Here is a 23,699-nt window from a genome sequence, read left to right as displayed (position 1 = left end):
GTTTAATCTACAAAATAGAGATTATAATACCCACCTTGCATCCTTTCTTGGACTACTGGGAGACTCATAGTAGATAATGCGGGAAACCTAACTTTGCCAACTGCACAGCATGAGACAAAGGTCAAGACCCTGAATCAGTATCCATCCCCCGACTTGCTGAGGCCCCTTGAGGCCCAGACCAGGTGGCATGCTGTCCCGGAAGAGCGTGCACACTGAGGAGGAGCAGGCGTGCTGACTTCGTTCCAGCAGTTCACTGTACACGCTCTGGAGGCCCCTGACATTTTCCAGCCCCACTGTGGGGGCAGTGGATTACTAGGGAATCTGTGTTCCTGCCAGTGCAAATTCCTTCTTGCTTCCCAGAGCAGTTCCTCTCTGTTTTCCTCTCAACTTGATTACAGACTAATCCCTTTCCCTTCTCACATTTGCTTCTGACCAGACCCATGTGTTTGACTCCAGAATGACTCCTGGATACAGGCTTGGACTTAAAACATTTGGTTGGAAAGTGACTCAAGGCTACTATCATGAGGGATTCCTACAGTTTCCAAATACATTCTCTTGTAGCCATAAAAATGTCTTAGGTGAGAGCAGTTTCATATTGTGGTTCCGTGTGTGTGTGTGTGTGTGTGTGTGTGTGTGTGTGTGTGTGTGTCCGTGTGTGCGTGGGTGCATGTGTGTACACACCCACTCACTGGGTGTATTTAGTGGACAGAAGGCTCATGGGTCGAAAACCCATTTGGGTTTGTTTGGATGAGTAAGAAATGATGGGAATTCAGAATATATAAGATTATAAATATTACAGAGGTTATTCAAAATCTCATTTACTTTAGTCTGACTGCCTCTTTACATATTTAAATTCCATTTGCAGCAGCTGACCCTGATACTCTTGAAGAAAATAACAACAAACAGGCTACTGCTAACGGAAATATAAATTGGTTTGTTTGCTTCTTTACACTCCTGGGCAGTAAAAAAACAAGCAATTGTTATTTCAAGGGCCTCACTGAATATACAAAATCTTTGTCTTTCTTAGGAATTGCTTTAAAAAGTTAACCACTTTCTAAAGAGTTCTTTGTGTCTAAAAACCAATCTGATGTTCCTTTTGTCCAGCTATGAAGTTCTTACAAACCTCTTAAAGTTTCCCACACAAACACATTCACAGTCATTTAGAAAATTGAGCAAACAGTTTGCTTTGGGTAAATCTGTCTGTTGTCCGTTCTTTGACATTTGCAAAGTCCTCATACTGTGCTGGGAGCTGCACGCAGCTTCTAGAAGCCCCTGGAGGTGTTTGTATTTGAGGGGATAAGGGGTCAGGATTCTGTGATGCTGGAGGTCCTGGGCTGGCACTGGTGCACATGCAGCAGGGAATCACTGTAGGAGGAATTCGGGCTTAAGATGTGAACTCCATGCTCAGTTCCCTATCTATCCTGACCAGTTCCCAGGCCCCAAGCCCATTCCCTCCTGGATAAGTTTTTCCAGCAGCTGGTTTCATACACCCAGAAATATCTCTTCACATGTGAATTCCTATTCAACTTCTATTCATGCTTTACTATAAATGATTGTATACAGGCAAGATGCTGTGCTCTGGCTATATTTTTTAATGCTGCCATCAAAGAAAGATAGTACATTGTCCAATGTCCTCAACCTGAGTGTGGGCTGTAAACAAGCAATATCTTGGCAATGTAGATATCTTCTGCCTTCCCCCAGGGAAGATCATGCCTAAAATCCAAAACCCAAACTACCAAAAATTTCAATGTTTTTATGCATATGAATTACCAAGGTTTAAGAAGGATTCTTTTAAATATGTAATTGCCCAGTGGACATTTAAAATGGGATTTGATATATATTCAAGAATATATGAAGGGAGATATTCTTTACTTTGATATTTCAATTTATGTACAAGTCTCATACTAAATAGGTACCAAGAGTTTGCCAAACACCAACAATGGTTGATTGCTCAGAGTGGATATGCCTTTTTTAAATGCTGTTTTTTCAAAAATTCAAAAGTAACCCTCTTCTGCCTCACAATACAGAGACTTTTTCTATGTAATCGTAGTATAGGCACTTTCTTTTGCTCTAATAATTTATCACACTTTTTTTTAAAGATCTGAAATGAGGTTGTTTGGGTTTCCTATTTCATAGTATACTATATTTGTTCTTAATCTCTCACTGCTCAATGGTACAGGCTGAAATTGTAATTATAGCCCATATAGGTGGTAACTGTTCAACAAAGAAAATTCAGTTTGGTCACAACAGAAGTTGAAAGCCTTTATAGCAAAGCAGGTTGGGCTGGTGATGCAGTAGGATTCATTTCCCTGCTGATTAGGAGGCACGGATGTGGGTACAGAACAAGAATCTGCCTTGGTTTGGTTGAAAGATATAATTAGGTAGAGCTCATGAAGCCTGGACAGGCTGGTATTAAGCACCCATGTGCCTCTGCTGAGAAGATGGCTGATTTCACCTCCTGGCTATGCATGATTCTTGGTTCCACCTGATCTTCAGAAAACCCACGAGTGTAGAAACTCAACCAAGGCCTTGTTTCCTAGTAACCTGACTTTGCTCCCTTTCAAAGAAAGGGAAATAGGCATCACAAATATTACGTCTCCACTGTAGCCACTGAAAGATCTTGTAACCACACAGTTCATTAGAGGCCGTATGCATAACCATGACAATATCCTAACTGTATCAGTTCTGAAACATTAGGCTTTTTAATTCTTAGAATCACAATTCTGAGCGTCAAATCCTCAAGTGATGATTTCCAAAGGCCAGAAGGAAGGTGGTATGAGACATTAAGATCTCTTTCCCACAGCTCTTCCCCCTCTCTCTCAATGGTGAGAACTGGGTCAGATGCCTTTCCCTAAACCAGCCACTGGGAAGGGGAGAGGTGTCCAGGACAGCCTGATCTCAGCCACTGTGTATCTTGGAAGGCAGGAATGGGGCAGAGGGGATCCCACTTTTCTGGAAAACTCTGCCAGTGCCATCCAAATGTATTTAGGGTTCTAAGTTTTATCCAGTCGCCACAGGATACAAAAGAACAATGATAAGCTACTAAAAACATTACCTCCTAAATTAAATTGAAACAATATAGCCTGGTAGGTAAATGCTAAATTGGAGAGCTGTTGCTTTGTCAAATGATTCACTCCCTGCCGTGTGTCCTTGGGCAGCTCTCAGTGGATCCAAGCCCCAGTTTATGCTTCTATCAAAGGAGATTAGCATCATTTACCACCTCCTGGTCTCACAGTTGGGTAGTATGATGATTAAAAGGAGGCTCATAAGGTCTATGAATTTCTCAGATTAAAGTATAAAATGCTGAGTTTTCTGAGGGATGACACAAATGTCAAATCTCTGAGCACCAGCATCTGCTCACCTCTCAAAGTGGCTTGGAAGCCACGTGACTCAAGGGCAGCCCCGTCTCTTGACAGCTCTGAGTGGGGTCCCTTAGACCCTCATCCTCCCTTTCTCTGCTTTTCTCTGCTGCCCCTGTACTACCATTTCTGCCCCCTATCTTCCCTCCCCCAAGCTAGAAACACAAAGTAAAAGGTCGAGCTTAAGAATGAGATGTCTTTCCAGCTGAAGGGAGAAGGGGAAAGGAGAGCTAAGCTCTACTCTGCTTCCCTTCCACAAATGTCAAACCCTGTTCAAGGCCATACTTTTAACACACAGACTGTTGAATGCTTCCATGGTGCCCAAGTCCGGCACATCTGGGTCTCTTGATGGCAGGATTCCTCGTGTTTAGGGCCTCAAGCCAGTATGCCGGGGCTACCAAGGCCACTCTTACCGATGGCGTGTGATCACTGGTACAGGTATGGACAGCAGGGCACACGTGCACAGGGGAGCTGCTCTGTGTTCCTTGACCATGTGAATCCTCAGTGTTTTTAGATATTCCTGTTATCTTTACTTATTCCTGTTGCTGTATTTATTTTTACCTGTTTTCAGAACAAATGGAAGTGGCTTAGCTTTAAAGTCATAGGAAATAGAAGTTCAAAACAAGGTCTCATAAATAATGTGAGCAAAAAGACATCAGATGATGATCCTAAAATAAAGTAGAATGTGTACAAAAATTCCATAGCTTAAGACAAAAGGAAACCCTAACCTCATGGGGTTATAGAATTCTCTGTATCTAAGTTGTTTTCATTTTTTCTTTTCTCTAGCTGTCTCTCTTCCTGTCTACCTCTGTCTCCCTTTTTGAAAAATGCCATTTTACCTGGAAATTTAAACTATAGCTGTCATTAAAATAAAAAAGGAATACATACAATCATGTGTCTTATCTTAAATTATTCTTGGTGTAAGATAAAGCGCTTGTTGATGTATTAGTTGGTCAATTATGCTGCTTCTTACAGAAGGGACATTTTAGAACAACAAAAAAGAAAATATCTTTAACTCTGGTTTTGTAGAAGATACAATGTTGTCTTCCCTATTAATGTTCTTAGCACAACTTTTTAAAAAACAGATAGTACATCACTTTTATGACTGCACAAAAATATTTCCTTAAGGAGCTAAGCTAAGAGAAAGACCCAATTCCTAAACTTATAGATTGTTTGTTTGCATTTCTATTCCTTATGCTTGCTGTCCATGTATAAAATTGGACATTGTGTTCCTCAGCTGGCCAAATCTGGTACTTCTCCATTCTTCATTTGTAAATGCTTCTCTGGCTGATTTGGTTAAGGAGTGCCTTCTTCAGTCATGGTTTATTGGAAAGAATCAGATGGGCCTGGGTTCAAATCCTGCTCCTGCCACTTAATAGCAGGAGCCTTGGATAAGTTACTTAGTTCTCCTTAACCTCAGTTCTGTCTTAAATAAAACAGGTATAATGTCACTTTCTTGACACCTCATTGCCTCCTCTCCCTCAGCCACCATGCCGTGATCTATTGGGCAGGCCCCCTCAACAGCCACAAACCAGCCCTCCTCTTGCCATTCTTTGCTGCCTCTACTTGAATTCAGCCCACCATGTCTCTCCTCAATTCCACACCACCTTCCTTCTGATCTCCTTGCTTCTATTTGTACCTGCCTCCACTCTCAAAGTGAACTTGCTGAAACTCAGACTGAAATGTGTCACTACTAAGTATCCTTGACTAACTTGACGTTGTCCAAACCCCTCCACATGGATCATGAAGCCCTGCTTAATTTGGTCTTGCCCCTCTCACTAATCTGTACTCGCTCCACGTCCCAGGCACAGGGAACTATCTCCCACTGAGTAGAGAACTGTCTCCTATTCTGTCTCCTGATCAAGCCTTTGCACAGATTTCTCTCTGCTTAGGACACCCCTTCTCCCTGGCTTCTGCTGGACCCCTGCTATTCGGAAGTGCTGGGTGGACATCACTTTCTTCCACAGACCTTCCTTCTGGTTCCCCATCCCCAAGGCCAGCACTGCCCCAGGGCCCAATATGAAAGGTTTTCTCCTGTGAGCTTCCTTAGCACCCTGACTGTTGTGAGCTTGTTACTTCCCTTCTTTCCCAGGAGAGCAAGCACCACATTTTCCCATCTTGACATCTTCAGGGTACAACTCAGTGACTCCTAGAAGGTGATTAATGAACATAAAATAAATGAAAACAGGCCTAATGAATAATCTTTCAGGGTGTTTGTGTGGATTAAGTGAGATAAAATGGGAAAGCTACTGGAAACATTGCCAGTCCTCAACAAATGATACTCATTATTGCCCTTATTGCTAGCACTACTGCGACTCCTGCGTGAGACTGTGGACTGCTTTTACAAACGCATGTGTCCTTTGCTTACAGAAACCCATGTGCAAATGTCTCAGGGACTTTTTTGGCATTTTTAACTCCATAAATATGATGAAAAGTACTACAGTAGTCGTTTGGTTGGGTCTTTGTAAATGTGTTGCTATCTCCATCTCCTTCATTTTCTGGTTTGAGTACCTCTTGCAACCTTTTACAATTAAGTGGGTTTACTCACTTGAGCATGTACTTTCGCTGGTCAGTTCAATTCTGTGTAACCCCTTGCATCCCTGTTCAACAGAGGCTAGTCATTTCCATAGCAACCGCAGCCTGTGGTGCCTGTGCACTCGCTCAGAAACAAAGCATTTACTTGAAAAAAATTACACACGCACACACATTAATTTGTAACATGAAATTCTACTTCATGGTGTTTATGAAGGGAAATCATGCCTTCGAGTAAGCAGACTTACCTTCTTCACTGGATTTGGGACTCATAGGTCTGTTCCCCTTCTCCCCACCCCCACTGTACTCTCCGTGCACATATTGATTCATTTTAAAAATGAAATTTTTCTGCAATGGAAAAAAGAAAGATGGGAAGGATTCGGTTTCACTGGGAAGGTACAAAGGTCGGTGAGAGGGTGCAGAGCCCCACAGAGCAGTTGTTCCTGCCTGAGTGATGATTATACTACCAAGGGGATTTATTGAAATGGAGCCTATTGCTGTTTCACTCAATGAGGTGGACCATAAATTCCGCGTGAGCCTGTCAGGGGCTAAGCCCATATGTAATGTTTAAATACAGCGCCTGCATCTGCGTGCTGGTGTCCGCATCCCAGCCCATGCACACCTCCCCTAGCACAGGGCGTGTGCCTGTGGGCTCTGGCCCAATAAAGAGTACAGGGTCTGCAATGCTGTGCGTGCCCAGAAACGGAGAATTCCCATTCCCACCGAGGGTGTGTGTGTGTGTGTGTGTGTGTATGTTTCCAGCAAGACATGTTTTAGATTGTGACAGAATCAAATGTGACAAAACCACTTGTTCTGGGTCTCCATCTGGTGGGGGATGGGAAGGGGGAAGAATCTGGCTACAGCAGTATCAGGCATGTGGTACCCTGACCTCCTGGTGCCGGCCACTGGAAAAACAGAAAGCGGGTAGTATGTGCCAGGGAGTGTTCAAGGCACCAGTAACTCTCAATGTAATATTAGTCACCATCAAAGGGCAGACAACCAAGGGTGAACTCTTTCTGCTCTGCCTCAAGTCACCTGAAGAGAGAAGATAACCTGGGGAGAGACTCTACTTCAACTCGATCTTTTTTTCAGTTGTTGTTTAAACCCAGTCAGTTGGAAGTCCCTTTTTGAGTTCTTTGGTTGAGACTTTGATTTTTTTTTTTTTTCAAATTGCTTTGGTCTGAGGGAAAAATAATACATCCCAGTCAAAGGCTTTGCAGCACCTCTGAACAATTTGAACCTTCCACTCTGCTCCGCAGGCATTCGGTTAGGCTGACTTCTCTAATAACACGAGGACTCTAGCCTAGAAAATGAAACTCAGAGGACCTGAAGGCAGGGCCAGGGGGCAAGTGGCTGGGCCGGTATGTGGGAGTGCAGGTGGGAGGACATATTTTCACCAGATTTTACCAAATATTTGGTGCAATGCTCTAGACTGACTCTAAATGGGAATTCCTGGTTCTTTTTTTTTTTGAATTCCTGGTTCTTAACTATTATTTCCCTGCATGGACTGAGAAGATACTGACTGAGGCATAAGATAACTTACAGTCCTTTAGTAACAACTTGCAGGAAGTCCACTGAAGATATCAGCTCCCTGGGAAACCACGGCCTTTGGCCTTCGAGGCCCACTGCCCCTGAAAGCAGGTGAGCCAGAAGGCCCCGAGCCTCGCACGCCCCTCCAGCGGCCTTGCAGAAGGCGCCACTGGAGGGCGCCGTTCACCCAGCGATGGCAAAGAGGCTTCTAAGGCGGGAACCTTTAGCTGAAGAGCCGAGAAATCAGTGACGCGGGGAATTATTATGCACAGTTCATTTCCTCGTAATTTAACTCTCAGAGTAACAAAAGCATAATGTATAGCTTAGTTTTTGGGTCTGACTTACAACAATTTAAACTAAAAGATGATTTCTGCCCTCTTCCCACCCACTTCTAATCACTTCTGCTGATGTCAGCAGCTGAGAATTTTGTATTTCATCATAACCACCATACGCTCCCTAACACCACAGATCTGAGAAGAAAATGTACAGCAGGGTTCCTACAAACAGAGCCGGATGTCTATTGTCACTTTCTGCTTCAGATTCCATGATAGCCTTACTGTCTGTTTAAAAACTTTTTTTTTATTGTGGTGGTTTGTTTAGTCTCCCCCACTACTCTTAGACACCGCAAAGCCCAAAAGGGGCAAAGCACTTCTGTCCCCAAAGGGCGTGGTGTCAATTTCAAGCCCAGAGGTAACGCTCCAGGCCTCCCAGCAGTTGCCCTGCCCGGCCTTCCCGCACATTCCAGCCTGCTCTGATCTCTCCTTTCTCTGGCTGTTTGAGCACTGACTGACTCTGCCAGCAATTTAGCATTTCCTAGCTATTGTCTTGTTCTCTAATTGCCTCATGTATGCACTTTTTTCTCCGTAAGGAAAAGAAAATAACATTTTGTTGAGAGTCTACTTTGTCTGAGGCTCTTTGCTAAGGGTTTTACATGTGATTTCCTTTAATCCTTTTAACAACCCTGTAACTTAGATGCAATTGATTTCATTTTACAGATGAGGAAACTGAGTCAGAGAGGTTAAACAGCATATACAAGTTTATACTGGAAATACGAGGGAGGATTCAGACACAGGTATTTATTTCTGTTGTATCATTGTGATCCCGCCTTCATTACAAACTGACACGAGTGTTTCACTCTACTTTCAGCACTAAGCATTGTGGTAGGTGCGTGTGTGCACGCGCACACACACACACACAAATATTTCTTACAATATATTTAAGATCTGTCTAGCCTAGCCCCTATGTCTTGGTAAGGAAGTTAGAATCTTTCCCATTTAAAAAACTAACTAACTTGCTGAATATTAGCCAGCCTCCCAGCCTCCTGGTATGGGGCTTTCTCTACACTTAGTATATACTTAATATACCCATATTGCAGCTCCATTTCACAGAATATGTGTCATTGCTGTTGTTCCTTAGCTGGACTTTTTCCTTTCAAGGGAAGAAGGACTGTACATTATTCTGGAGATTTGTCATGAAACCTCAGAGACTGAGGTCCTCTGAAGGAGTCCAGGCACTGGTTAAAGTAGTGGGGTAACTGGGACTGATGCAAACCCAGGTCTCTAACTCCCAGCTCTGCTCTGTGCATGACACTTATTTTCTTGTTTTCCCTTTATGCTGCTTGATTTGGGTAGGTTTGGTTTTATCTTGGGTTTGAGTGTTTTCAGACACTTAATCTACTCTCCGTTTTAAATATTGTAGAAAAGAAGATCAGTCAGGAGGAAGAATGTGGAATGCTTTCTTGGCAGTGTGAAAAAATAGAATGCCTAGGATAGGGAGGGATCAATAGATCTGCAAGCACTTTAGGTGTGTACTATGTCCGATATGTTTGGTTACAGGAGGTAGTAAAGGAAGGGGACTGAGTCAAAGTATGTATTGAAATAGAAGGAAAATTCTTTCCATGTGTTGATTGGGATAAGCAAGTGAGTAATAAAGTGTCTCCCATAAAACAGCAAGAGCTTTTTATAAATATCTGGTACCTCTCAGGATTCTCAGAGCACTGCTCCAGTACAAAGCCATCATCCAAGCAAGTTAACAAGATAAAGCCAATGAATAGTCAGTGAAGATGTGGTCTCTGAAGGCCCAGTGGAACCTACAAACAAGGAGACTAGTTCTCCTCTCTGGTGGATTCTGACCTTCAGGAGGGGAAATCAGGAGGCAGAAGAATGTTGATTTCTAACCTCTGAGACCACATTAGTGAAACATATGGAACCAATAAGGAAATTACCATACTCCCTATGGAGTAGTTTTAAGAACTCAGAACTTTACCACATTTTGGGACTAAAGATACAAAAAAGGAAACATCTCACACATCTCGACAATACTTAGTGTTAAGGTTACCAAGAAGGTAGCTTATGCCCAGCTTTAAGAGGTGTTCCAAGGACTTAGTGATCACAGCACTCTGCCCAGCTTTGACACGTGCCTCTGGCTCTTTGCACCATTTTTGTATGAAAAGTTCAGGATGGAGGAGAAGGAAGAGGACAAAGGATCAGATAGGCTTAATTCCTGGCTCTGCCTTGTGACTACACTATGACCTTGGGCCTGTGATTATACTTGTCTCAATCAATTTTCTCAGTAGAATGGGAATGGTAGTACCTACTCCTTAAAGTCACTGTGAGCATTAAGTCAAATAAAGCATGAGCAACATGAATCCAGGAAAAAGCTGGAGCTGGGATTCAGCAAGACTTGATGTCAAATACCCCTCAAACATACAGACCCATGAGATATCTATCATATCTTACATCTAAGACACCTTTGGCTATAAGATGTAGCCTGACTTTATCACCAAGAATGAAAAAAAAAAAAACCCCACTGCCGATGAAACTACATTCTTCACTGATTGTAAGATATTTCCCAGTATAAAAGATGTTAAAATGTGAAAAAAAAATTTTTAATTATCATAGCAAACCCCCCCCACAAAAACAACCCAATAACTGAATTAAAAAATGGGCTAAGAATTTGAATAAACATTTCTCCAAGGAAGATATACATATGGCCAACAGGTATGTGAAAAAATGCTCATTGTCACTAATCATCAGAGAAATGCAAATCAAAACCACAGTGAGACATCACTTCATACCGGTCACAATGGCTCTCATCAAAAAAACAAAAGATGAGCATTGTTAAGGATGTAGAGAAAAGGCAACCCTGGTACATTGTGGGTGGGAATGCAGAACAGGGCAGCCCCCATTGACAATAGAATGACGGTTCCTTCAAAAATTAAAGCTAGAACTACCAGATGATCCAATAATCCCACTTCTGGATATTTATCCAAAATAATCGAGATCAGGATCTCAAAGAGATAGTAGTACTCCAACGTTCATTTCAGCATTATTCACAATAGCCAAAATGCAGAAACAACATAAACTCCCACCAACAGATGAATGGATAAAGAAACAGTGGTAGATATGTACAATGGAATGTCATTCAGCCTTAAAAAGGGAGATAAGCCAGTCACAGAAAAACAAATACTGCATGGTTTTATGAGCTATCTAAAGTAGTAAAATTCATAGGATCCAAAAGTGGAGTGGTGGTTGCCAGAGGCTGGGGGAAAGGGGAAAGTACAAGTTATTAAGCAGTGGGTGTAAAGTATCAGTTAAACAAGATGAATTAACTCTAGGGAGCCTCTGTACTAAATGTACCTGCAGTCGACAATACTGCACTGCATGCTTCAAATTTTGTTAAGAGGGTAGATCTCATGTAAAGTGTCCTTAGCACAATAAAATTTTTTTAAAAAGGAAGATTTATCTTAATTAATGGACTCCTGTGCATGGTCTCCTGACTCGATATTAAAGAGCCTCTAGGGGGAAGTAGCTAGAGAGGCTTCTGTGGCAAGGAGGCTCATGTATGAGGCATGTCTGGTTGATTGGGAGGTATGGGGTAGGGATGGGAGACTCCTAGATGGGATGGGATGGCATGGAGGGCTCTTGAGATAGAAGGGATTTTATGGGAAGAAAAAGTCAGAATATAACGGACCTGAAGGTTGAAGGGATGTGCCGATTTCAAAAACAGCAGCACTGCGCATGTCTCTGAACTCACTCTGACAATAGAAGGACACCCTCAGGAGGAAATGGGTCGAGGAACGGAGCCTCAGCGGCCTTCCGGGACTAGAGTGCAGCCTCTCGGCTCATGCAGAGAGAGGGCGCTGTGCTCCATCGCCCTTCACGCTGGGCTGCAGACGCGGGTGACTCTTGAAGACAGAGGGTGACGCTGCTTCAGCCCCTTACGTCCCCAGTGCCCAGCAGCCAGGGAGCGTAAGCAGCAGTGGAGGTGCCCATGGATGGGCCTGGTGGAGGCCAGGGTGCAGGGAGGTCAGCGGCGGGCTGGGTCCTCAGGCTGCGGAGGGAAGCTCCACAGGCTGATGCCCCAGGTGACACCTCCTGGGGCCCCGCAGTGTCTGGCAGGAGGAGCAGATGTTGGGAATGAGTTGGGAATCCTGCATATACTGGTGGGAACAAGGAACCAGAGAGCCAAGAGCCCTGGGATTAAAGGTTAATAGGATCTGGTTTGTATTGCAAAGCTGCTGAGGCTTTTGGAACCTCCAAGTAACCCTTCACAGACTAGATAACTTATTTTCTTCCCTTCTCTTCCCTTTTCTAGAAGGTTTGTGTTTGGAGACCTTATCCTAAGTTATTAGTAAAGTATTAGTCCATCTACTGTCATTTTTAATAAACTTTACTAAGCCAAAGTAGAGTTATTTAAGTGTTTAAAAAGTCCCCCAAGGTGTTACATTGGAACAGAATGCTTTCTTCCCAGTGCTACTCCCCTCACCTCTGCCACCAGGAATCCAGACTGAAGTTCTGGGAATCATACCAGGCACACTCCTGTCTTAGGGCTGTTGCACCTGCTATTCTCTCGTCTGTGGAGAGAATGTTCCAGGTGGTCTGATGTCTGGCTGTCTTGATGTCTTTGCTCAAACGTCACTTTCTTGGTGAGATGTTCCCACCCTAGCTAAAATTGCAACTACCCCCCACCCCGTCCAGCTCTCTCTATGTCCTTTTCTGCTTTATTTTCCAATAGTATTCATCACCCTTGACACATGTTTTGCTTATAATTTACTTATTGTCTGCCTCCCGCACTAGAAGGACAGGCTTTTTTCAGTGCTGTTTGCTGGTGCATTGGCAGAGCCTGGAGGAGTGGCTGGCACATAATAGACCCTCAGATATTTGGGTGAATGTATATTAAAATGTCACACCTTTCATTAATATTTCTGCCATGCAACATTGCTTGGATTAAGGCAACATTCTATTTTCTTGGCATCTTTCTTAATATATGTAAGAATCCCTTCTTGCTATATTTAACTCTGGGTAAGGAAAAAAAGGCTGCATTCAGGAATAAAAAAATGCTTCGTCCAAAAGTAAATAAAGGCGTACAATGCAGTGTGGCAACAAATCCAAAGGAAGATAATTCAGTCCTGGAAAGCTAAAGTGATAATATAACAATAACAATAATAATAGTGATAGTAATGGCTCTCAGCGGGTACCACCTGCAGGCTAGGGCTTCATTTCCAAGACTGTAATTAGTATCATAGAGCTGTCTTTCAGGAGCTTAGAATTCCTGAGACCATATTGGGGCAGGGGGTGGGGAACCATGAGGAACTGACAGGAAGATGTATAATAACAGGAAGTAGGAGTAGCAACAGGAAAAGGAGGAGGAAGTGGGAGCAGGCTGATATCCCGCCGTCCCGCCCAGCCCAGCCCAGCCCAGCCCAGCCCAGACAGTCCTCCCCCCAACCCCAAATGCTCCCTTTGCAAATACGCCTCTGTTGGTCCTCGGATCAATCAGGATTGAAGTGGGTTTCTTTTCCCTCGATTTATCAAATACTTAAAATCACCTGCCACTTGTCCCTGGGGAATTAGTGACAACTAAGGCATTTAAAAAATTGCTTAAGACACCACGCTATAATGCTTTAAAATTGTGAGAATCACAAGCACGGTTGCTAAGCCTCTGAATACCACAGAATAAAGGAGGTACTGGAATCTTGCACACCCAGAGGGAGAGCTGCAAGCTTCTGGCAGGAGCCTGCGTAGGAATTAGGGGAGGAGTGAATTTGGGAACTCGGCCTCAGCAGTTTGAGGCCCACACCAACTCACAGAGGCCTCTTCCTTCAGGCTCACTGTGTAAAGCCAAAACCGTCCTGTTGGAGGAATACACCAGGAGTCCAGGTACAGCAACTGAAGTGCCATCCTGTCAATTTTCAGTCCAAATGAAACAATGGTCAGGATTTGTAGCTGAGAAACCATTGTGATGAATCCAAGAGAGAAAGAGAAATCTCAAAAATCCTGTTTATGAAACGTCTATCCGCAGGATGGGTCAGGGTGGCATAGGATGAGTGCCACCGTTCTTGTTTCAGATGGAGAAATGATCCCAGGAGGGAGAGTTGCTGTGACCTGTGTCATATTGTGCAGGTGGAGCAGAGCTTTTAATAATTACTGACTGACAGCAGGTGTGGTTTTGAGTCCATGGCAACAATCAACTCCTGGTTTATTCTAAGTTGATAAAATTATCCAGGCCACAAAGATGTTATTAAAACAAAACAAAGCAAAAGTTTCTATTCCATGGCTTAAAGGTGTGCTTCCCAAGTTATGCCCTGCTGTGGCTTCAGTGGTGCTGCCTGCTACAGATGCAGGTTCTGCAGATTTAACCCGAGATCCCAGATTGCACTGTTTGAAGATGAGGGCCCAGGAATCTTAATTGTTAATGAGCTCCCTAAATGAGTTGGACTCAGGCAGTTCCAGAACCATGCTTTGAGAAATGGTGCATTAATGACGCCTGCAAGTTACTAGTGGAAGCCCCAGTTCTTGCACCCTCCTGCAGCAGTGCTAGGCAGACTCCAGACCTGCACGGCCTAAAGCAGAAGCCACCAGCCACGTGTGGCCACCAAGCACCAGAAATGGGGCTAGTCCAAAGTGAGATGTGCTCCAAGTATAAAATAAGCTGAATTTCAAAAATGTGTGTGTGTGTGTATATATATATATATATATATATATATATATATATATATATATATACACATAGATATATTTAGTAAAAACAGCATAAAACATCACACTTAAATTTTTATGTTGATATATGATGAAATGATAACATTTTGATTGTAGATGCTTATTAAAATACATTCCTAAGGTTAATTTTACTTTTTGCTTGCTTAATGTGGCTACTAGAAGGTTTGAAGTTATGTATGTGACTTGGTTTATATTTTTAGGGCTGCTCTAGACACAGGAATTCCAGATCATTGTAAAGGTCATATAAACTTTCCAGAGAAGGAAGAAGTAGTTCCAGTTGTATTCTCCTTCATCTTAGCTACACCCTTACAAAGAAATGGAGGCAACTGAGGCTGGTCTGGCTTGTATAGCACAGGTTGAAAGCAGATAGCGTTCTAGCTCAGTCAAACCATAGAGGTGTTGTTTCACCTACAAAATGTTGGCCCACACCATGTTTTCCAAAAATGTAATGTTCCTAACACAAAAAAGTAGTTTAATACATATTTTTATTTCCAGCATCTATTGAAAAATCTGAAGATCCAGAAACACTGAAATCATAAGTCTACCAAAAATTGTAGACCAAGTCTCCCACAGATCATAAGAAAAACATCAAGCCTCCATCACACATTTGCATTACCTGCTTGGGCTCAGCCTCATGTAGGCATTTGAGTTTGCATCCCTTGCCTAAGAACCATTTACAAACAAGAGTCCATTGCCTGCCTCCCCTTTCCGTAACTCTTGGCTCACCAATGACTTCAATGTCCCTCCTGGAGCAGCATTTATGCCACATGGACTGTTGGGCTACCTCCTCCAGGGCAGCCATCTAAGTTCCTCTCTCAACAATTTAATCAATTTCTAGTTAAGCCAATGAAAAATTAGTGTAGGTGTCATGGCCATAGTTCCTTTTCTGCTTGTCAAATTTTACTCTAGCTCTGCTTTCTAAAATTTTCATCAGTAATAGCAAAGAACAAGACAGGGAGCTCTTCTAGAGATTTGGGCCTAAGGGCTGCATCTAACCCTGAAGCCTATGTCTTCCACCCACCTCGCCCTGTGCCAGAAGCATTCTTTGTAACTAAGGGTGGTTTCAAATGGGGAGTCAGAAAAATGCAAAGTACCAAAACTGAAGTAGATGAAGTTCTAATAATTAAAGAAAGCCTCTTATTTCTTACCTAATGATTTTTGATGACATATTAGTCAGGGAAAGTAATACCACCTACTGTAACAATCTTGAGGGCTTAGCATAATGAATACAAGTTTATTTTCCCACTAGTATCACAGTCAGCTGCACATTGGAGCAGGGACTCTGTTCCACATGGTCACTTGGGGATCAAGGCTCTTGCATCATGTGGTTCTACTTTTTAAGGACTTAGGATCTGGCTGGCAGACAAGACAAGGAAACACAATATAGAGGTTCATGTGAGTGTCTTGAGGCTAGTCAGGAAAATGATGTATATCACTTTCATTTAGTTTTCATTGGCCAGAGCTCAGTCATACAAACCCATCTAATTGCAAGTGAAGGTGGGGTATGACATTTAGCTGTGAGAGAAGGAAATGGATTTTATGCACCATATCAGCATCTTTGCCTGATCAGGGCTTAGTAAGGAATAGAATGGGCAGGAAGAATCACAGAAACAACTATGAAAAGCCAGGATCAGCTTTGGTCCTGGTTTGGTGCTGGAGCTCCCATGGTCGTTGCCTCTCTGTCCTTCATTCATTCCAACCTTGGAGTTATCGGGCTGACAAATTGCTTTTTGTACCTCTATAGGCAGCAAAATGGATTACTCCGCTTTTCCCAAATAAATTTTAATAGAGAGCATAAGGACCTTCTGATACTTAGGATCTGTGTGCACTTCTGGTCCAGTGAGACCATTTAGTCCCCAGAGAAATACGTTTCCAAATCTCTTGCCCTGTGTCCTTGAATCAAAAGGCAACTGCATAAAAATGCTGTGGAAGTTTACATGTTATTTTGCTGACAGCAAAGATGGACCTTGCTTTTAAATTATGGGGAGGATTTGACCCATGGAAGTGTTTAGGAAAGAGTGAAAAAATCCTCAAATTTCCCCTTTCATTATCATTGAAATAGATTATTCCATCATGAAGTGTTCTTTTTAAATAGTGACAAGTGCTATCATACTCTCATGTTCCAATGTGTGGTTTCAGACGTACTCACAAATTAGGGTTCACAACAGTACATGTGGTGGCTGAAGAATAGTTTGCAATATTAAACAATTCATAATCCTCTTAATTTTCATCTGTGTAAGTCTAAACATCATGCATGAAGGATGAGACCAATTTTTTACCTGGTTAACCTGATGGACATGAAATGCTGGAATTGTAAGTATTCTTAGTTTTGTAGAAATAGTAAGATTATAACAACTTTTTGAGATATACTTCATATACCATACAATTCCCTCATTTAATGTGTACAACTCAATGGTTTTGATATATTCAAGAGTTCAGTATATTCAGGGTTGTATCACAAAAATCTTAGAACATTAGCAACTACAAATCTACTTTCTGTCTGAATGGATTTGCCTATTTATATATTTCATATAAATGGAATCATGCCTTATATGGTCTTTTGTGACTGGCTTCTTTCACTTAATGTAGTGTTTTCAAGGTTTATCCATGTTGTAGCATGTATCACTATTTCATTCATTTTTATTGCCCAGTAATATTCCATTGTATAGATATACCATTTTTATTTATTCATCAATTGGTAGACATTTAGACCATTTCCATTTTTTGGCTATTATGAAAAATGCAGCTCTCAACACTCACGTACAAGTTGTTTTGTGTGTGGGCAATGTTTCCATTTCTCTTGGGCACATACATGCCTAGGAATAGAACTGTCAGTAAGATTTAACTGAAGTTTGAAAATTTAAAATAAAATTTTCAGGTTTGTTTAAGTAATTTTGAGTTAAGTGTTTGATATTCATTAATTGTAATTTGAATTTTTATTCTTAATAGTTTTAGATATCTTAGAAAGAAATAACATTTTGAAAATATGAAGAATAAGTCTAATTTTTATTTAAATTTGCCTTTTAATGAAAATACTTTAAATTGTGTTTGCTTTGAATCCAATATACTTTTTCAGTTTTAGATCATTACTGTGAGTAGACTACAAGCTATGTGAAAATCTTGATTATATCACTATAATTAATGATTTTGCTGAAAAATGATAGTAAATTATGTACAGTAATTGTATACATATTTTTAAATTGTATATGTATCTTATTACTCATCTCAAATTGTCAGCCCACCAGGAAGCATGAGCAAAATATTTAAATTCTGACATTTAAAATTCAATCATATAAAAACCATAGGTTTATATACATCTTTCCATTTTGTTGTCATCATTCTACCTGTTCTTATGATGAAAGTGTATCTGTCAATGTAGGAGGATAGAACATATGATATTTTTTAGTTTGTTTGCTTGATTTATAATTTTTAAATATTTAGACATATAATATGTGGATTTCTACTCTTTTCTCTTTCTTCCCTTGAAATAGGCCCTGTAGGATTTAGGGGCAGACCTAGTGATGGGTCTCTAAATGAAGATCAATGAATATTCATTGATTGATTGGTCTAGAACTGAAAAAAGGGCAGGATGATTTTTTTAATGATGCTTAAGAATTTTTAATTTCCTTCTACCCCATGCCTCAGTCTCATGGAGGGACGTTTGGATTCATTACCCTGACTAGGAGAGACAGATGCAGCTGGTTGCTTGTAGGACCACATGTAATATCTAACTCACACTAACAAAAAGCATGTAATTAAATCCTCCATTTAATCTTCCATATCAAACTTCTCCATTTAAAGTCTTCTTGTCAATCCTACAGAACTCTGCTAGCCCCTCTAAGAAGATTGCTTTTTCGAACCTTATTATTTTACATTCCGCATTCATGAACCTAGGATTCATGTACAATTTTACATTCTACATTCAGAACCTCTTGGTTCTGTTGACTCAAGAGAATGTCAAAATTGGTTTTCTATTTTTCATCTTTCTCTATATAAATTGTAATCAGGAACTCCACATTATCATTAGATGGCTAACAAAGATATGTCGAGTGTTTATTTTGTGTTGAGTGCTATACTGGCTCTATGCAAGGATTCGGAAAGTAGGGAATATGATAAAGTAGGAGATGTGCACAGGGAATATTTGACATTTTGGAAGAGCTTATCACTCTCCCTATTTGGGAGAAGTCTGTTGTATGGAACTGCTCAGTGGCACACAGCCATATGTACTTACCATCATCCTCATTATCCTGTGGTTCAGCTGGGGCAGATCTGTCTCGACTGTGGGATTGTGAGTCAGCCAGGATGACTCCACAGATGTTCATCTGGGGTCCAGGCTGATGGGGCAGCCATCCTGGCAAGATCTTTTCATGGCAACAGAAAACACAGAGAGAAAAGCCCATTAGGCAGATTCATTTCCAGCTTTTGCACATGTCACTCCTGCTGATATCCCATTGGACAAAGCATGTCACGTGGTCAAGCCTATGATGAGAAGGGAAGAAAAGTGAATATTTGTGGAGCTACCCAAACTATTGCAATCCCCCTACGGTGAGCTTTGGTGGATGCAGGGCCTTCCACTTCCTATTTCAGAAGCTTAAAGGCATATGACGTCCCTTCTCTGGCCGTTGTCCTGGCTTGGCCACTAGACAATCTAGAGGGAATGACTCAAGGAAAAGGGACCAATGAGAGAGATCACTCACTCAGCAATGGTGCAATCAAGTGACCAGGGTGGGCATGTCACCATTAGCTATCTCACAGGATTATTCTAGGGAAGGACCCTGGCCACATTCTCCTTTGCCCAACCTCCCTTTGGTCCTTGTGTCTGAACCTTGTTCTATAGCCTTCCAGAGAATTCTGGTACTGACTCAGTTAATTATTTTCTCTTTGATAGCTGAAGACAGTTTAAGTTGTTTGCTATCAAGAAAACTAACTTGTGCCAGTAGGCATGATCTGTTGCCCCTGAAAAATATTCTGTACCTTGAGGTGATGATATTCTCAAAGTGAAAAAAATTGTACATGTATCATAGATATTTCAGGAAGTAAGAGTATGAAACTTAGCATCCAAAAGCAATGATTACAAATCTTAATTCTGGCACTTCCTTGCCATGTAACCTTGTGTGCATGACTTAACTTCTTGAAGCTTTGATTTCCTCATCTATAAATAGGAACAATACTACCTACCTCACTAGGTCTTTGCAAGGGTAAAATAATAATAGCATGTTTAAATCTCCTAGCACAGTATTTAGTATGCAGTATATATTTAATAACTAGTAGTTACTACTTTTGCTATGATAAGGTGCTATTCAGAGTTGTGTAAGCTCCCTGAAGAAAGGAGCTTTGAGCAAAGACTTAAAGAAAATTGGAATCACTGACTGATGAAGAGAAACAGAGGAACATTCCTAAAATGTGTATGTAAAAACCAGAACACAGGTGGCAAGGCTTGGCAAATTATATGTGAGAGATGGAAGAGATTGGCATGGCTATTTAGAGGGGGTATATCTGCATGGGAAGGAAAAGAGAGTTGTAAAGCAGGAGAGGATCTGATACTAGAGGGAAGTTTTGAATCATAGACAATGTTTAAATGTGATGGTTTTGTAATTGGCAGCCCTTACAGATTTTTAGGGTGGTAGAGAATACATGGATATATAGAAGGAGAGGCTATACATATTATAACAATATTTTGGTGGCTATGTGTGGGATGGTCTATGGTGGAAATGGAGTCCTGTTAGAAAGCAATTGCCGTGATTCCAGTGAAGGCTGATGAAATCTGGGCAGGGGTGCTGGCTGTAAAAGCAGAATCCTATGGAAGAAATGCATCTGAGGAATGCAGAGGGCACACTGATTCTTTAGATGCAAGTATGGAGATGAGTGTGGAGTCACTGCTGCATTTGGAAAGGGGTGAATTTATAAAGCTAGAATCAATAGTTGCTTCTTTTTATTGATTATATATAACTCACATACTGTATTAGTATTCTCCAGAGAAAGAGAACCAATAGGATCTATCTATCTATCTATCTATCTATCTATCTATCTATCTATCTATCTATCTATCTATCTTTCTATCTCTCTCTCTATCTATCTATTATCATCTATCTATCTGTAAGATAAATTCTAGCTGAAATAAGTAGGTGAAGGGAGGCAACAAACGGTCAGGTGGTTTATTTGAATGCAAATTCCCGGGTGATGTTCCGCAGTCTGGCTATCACAGGCCGGGGAAGTCACACCCGGTCAGGGAGGTGGGGGCGTATAAGGGGTTAGGAAGGGGAGGAGTGGGAAGCTATCCTAGGGGGTATGGAGAGGTATGATTGGCTAAAGGTGACATAATAGACAAGTAGAAACTTTTTTCCTTCCAAGAGGGAGGAGGCTGACATCCAGGTCTTAGTTGGCACATCTGAAGGATGGAATTCAGGAAGAGCTGTCTCCTTTCTGTAGGAGGCACGGACCTTAAAGTCTGGTCTGTTCTCCTTTTATAGTATCTCTCTGTTCTGTTTGCATGTCCTTGTTTTTCCTTCCTCCAGCCTAACACTATCTATCTATCTATCTATCTATCTATCTATCTATCTATCTATCTATCTATCTATCTATCTATCATCTATCTATCTATCATCTATCTCATCTAACTATCTGTTTATTAGGAGGAATTGACTTACATGGTTATAGAGGCTGAGAAATCATACCACCTGTCATCTGCAAGCTGGAGACTCACAAAAGCTGGTGGTGTGATTCCAGTCTGAGTCCAAAGGCTCAAGTGCCAGGGGAGCTGATGCTCTGAATCCCTGTCCAAGGGCAGGAGACTGATGCCCCAGCTCCAGCAGGCAGGCAGGAAGGAACGAATCTTTCCTTCTTCCATGTTTTGCTCCATTCAGGCCCTCAAAGGATTGGATGATGCTCACCCACATTGAGGAGGGCCACCTACTCTACTGTTTCACTGATTCAAATACTGATCTCATCTGGGAACACCCTCATAGGCACACTTAGAAATAATGTTTAATTTGGGCACCCCATGGCCCAGTCAAGTTGATACATAAAATTAGCCACCATACATACCAGACATTTAAAAATATATAATTCAGTTGTTTTTAGTATATTCACAAGATTGTGCAACAATCACCATTATCTAATTTTAGAACATTCATTTTCATCATGCCAAAAAAAGAAATCTCACACTTATTAGTAGTTAATTCCTTTCTCTATCCCTGCAGCCTCTGGCAACCACTAATCTTTCTTTCTCTATAGATTTACCTGCTCTGGGCACGTCGTGTAAATGGAATCAGACCGTATGTGGCCTTTTGCATCTGGCTTCTTTCACTTAGCAGGATGTTTACAGGGTTCATCCATACTGCAACATGAGTCAGATCTTCATTCCTTTTTATGAATAGTATTTCATTATATGGATATACCACATTTCATTTATCCATTCATTAGTTAATTTGGGTTGTTCTCATATTTTGATGAGAATGAATAATGCGGCTGTGAACACCCATGTGTAAGTTTCGTGTATGTACAAGTTGTGTTCATATGGTTTTAATTCCCTTGGATATATACCTGCGAGTGACACTGCTGGCCTATGTGGTAACTGCCCGTTTACCATCTGAGGAACTGCCAGACTGTTTTCCAAAGCAGCTACACCATTTACATTCTAATGACTTTTGCAATTCCAGTTAGTCCATCTTCTCACTGACACCTGTTATCTTTTGTTGTGAGTGTTGTGACTGTTATCTTTTATTGTGGTTTTTAGTTTCATTTCCTTAGTAATTATTGTGGTTGAGCATCTTTCTATGTGCTTATTGGCCATTCATATATCTTCTTTGGAGAAGCATCTGTTCAAATCCTTTGCCCATAATAATGAGATTCTTGCCATGTCTTATCACTTACTCTAAGACTATCTCCACAAAATGCTGTATTTGATAGCCCTTTAGGTATAATCTGTACTCTGTAAGTTAGAAAATTCTGCAGTTTCCAAGGTTTTTAAGGAACTACAGCGATGCCTCTTTCATTTTGTTTAGTTTGTAAGTGTGTGATCAAGAAATTTCAACTGCACTAGGGAAACTGTTTTTCTACTCGTTCCTTCTTCCTCATTATTGCTCAGGTTCCTTGAATGTAATTGATACTAATGCTTTGGATTTATTTCTTTAGCATTTGTTCATCTGATACTAAGGACAAACCAAATAAAATTCTTTACAAATGATAATTTAATTTCATTTGAACTTTCTCCCAAATAGAGCTTGATACTTCTAAACTAGTGGTATAGAAGGAAACTACACAAAGATTTTTCTCAAATGGCTGTAAAATAAAGGAATTGAACTAAATTATCTCAAGCTTTTCTTTTACCTTTAACTTTTTGTGATTCCTGCATAGTTGGTTGTTCACTGAGATGGGATGTGAACCCAGGAATGCTAACTTAAGCCCCCTTTCCTGGTCAAGATGCCATTCTTCTTTGATGAAATAACATTTGCAAAGTCTTAACTGGTCCCTTGGAAGCTGAAAACTCTGGAAATATAAGAAGTAGATCATAGAAGAAAAGTCCAGAAACTAATGTATGCATTTAAGAGAGTGGTCATAGTAATTATTTGGTGGGTGAACTGTGTGTACAGATAAAAGTTATGGTTAAAAAATGCAAAACAGATGGTGGTTAGGCAGAGGAGTGGAATTATTCCTTGGAAACCACTGGGATTTAGACTGAGACATTTTTAAGAACTCCAAAATCTTAACAGAAACCTTGACATTAGATTAAAAAGAAGTATGTGGAAAATATTATCCATTTGCAATCTGCTTCCATCTAGCTATTAAAATGGGATCAAATAAACCTGAAAATAGAATCAGGAGGAAATGGAAGCTAGTTTAGTGTTATGAATTGGAGGTAAAATGGGTTTCAGAACCATGGAAAACTTTGTGTGCCTTAAATGCTAGGTTTGTTCTGTTCTCAACACACTTCCGGTTTTCTCCTGGAACAATTTGAGAGAAAAGGAATAAAGAGAATGAGGAATTTGAATCTGAATCAACTGGGCATTTTTTTGTGCTTAGCACTTTTCTAGGATCCTTGGGCTACTTGAGTCCTGGACCAAAGGAGTTTAAAATCTTAATCCTATATGGGACCCTTTAGCTAGTGGAATAGGATGTGCATCATTGAATGCTAAATGTATATTATATGAATTACATGCTATAGGAAGAGTACAGCGATCCATTCAGGTCACAGAGAATCCAGGACATAGCGACCCAGGACATGGACTTGAAGAATGAATGGAATTCAGTCAAGAGAAGCAGAAAGGACCTGTAATAA

This window comes from Manis pentadactyla, chromosome 6 (assembly GCF_030020395.1).
Source record: "Manis pentadactyla isolate mManPen7 chromosome 6, mManPen7.hap1, whole genome shotgun sequence".
Lineage (NCBI taxonomy): Eukaryota > Metazoa > Chordata > Mammalia > Pholidota > Manidae > Manis > Manis pentadactyla.
This window is presented reverse-complemented; position numbering follows the sequence as displayed.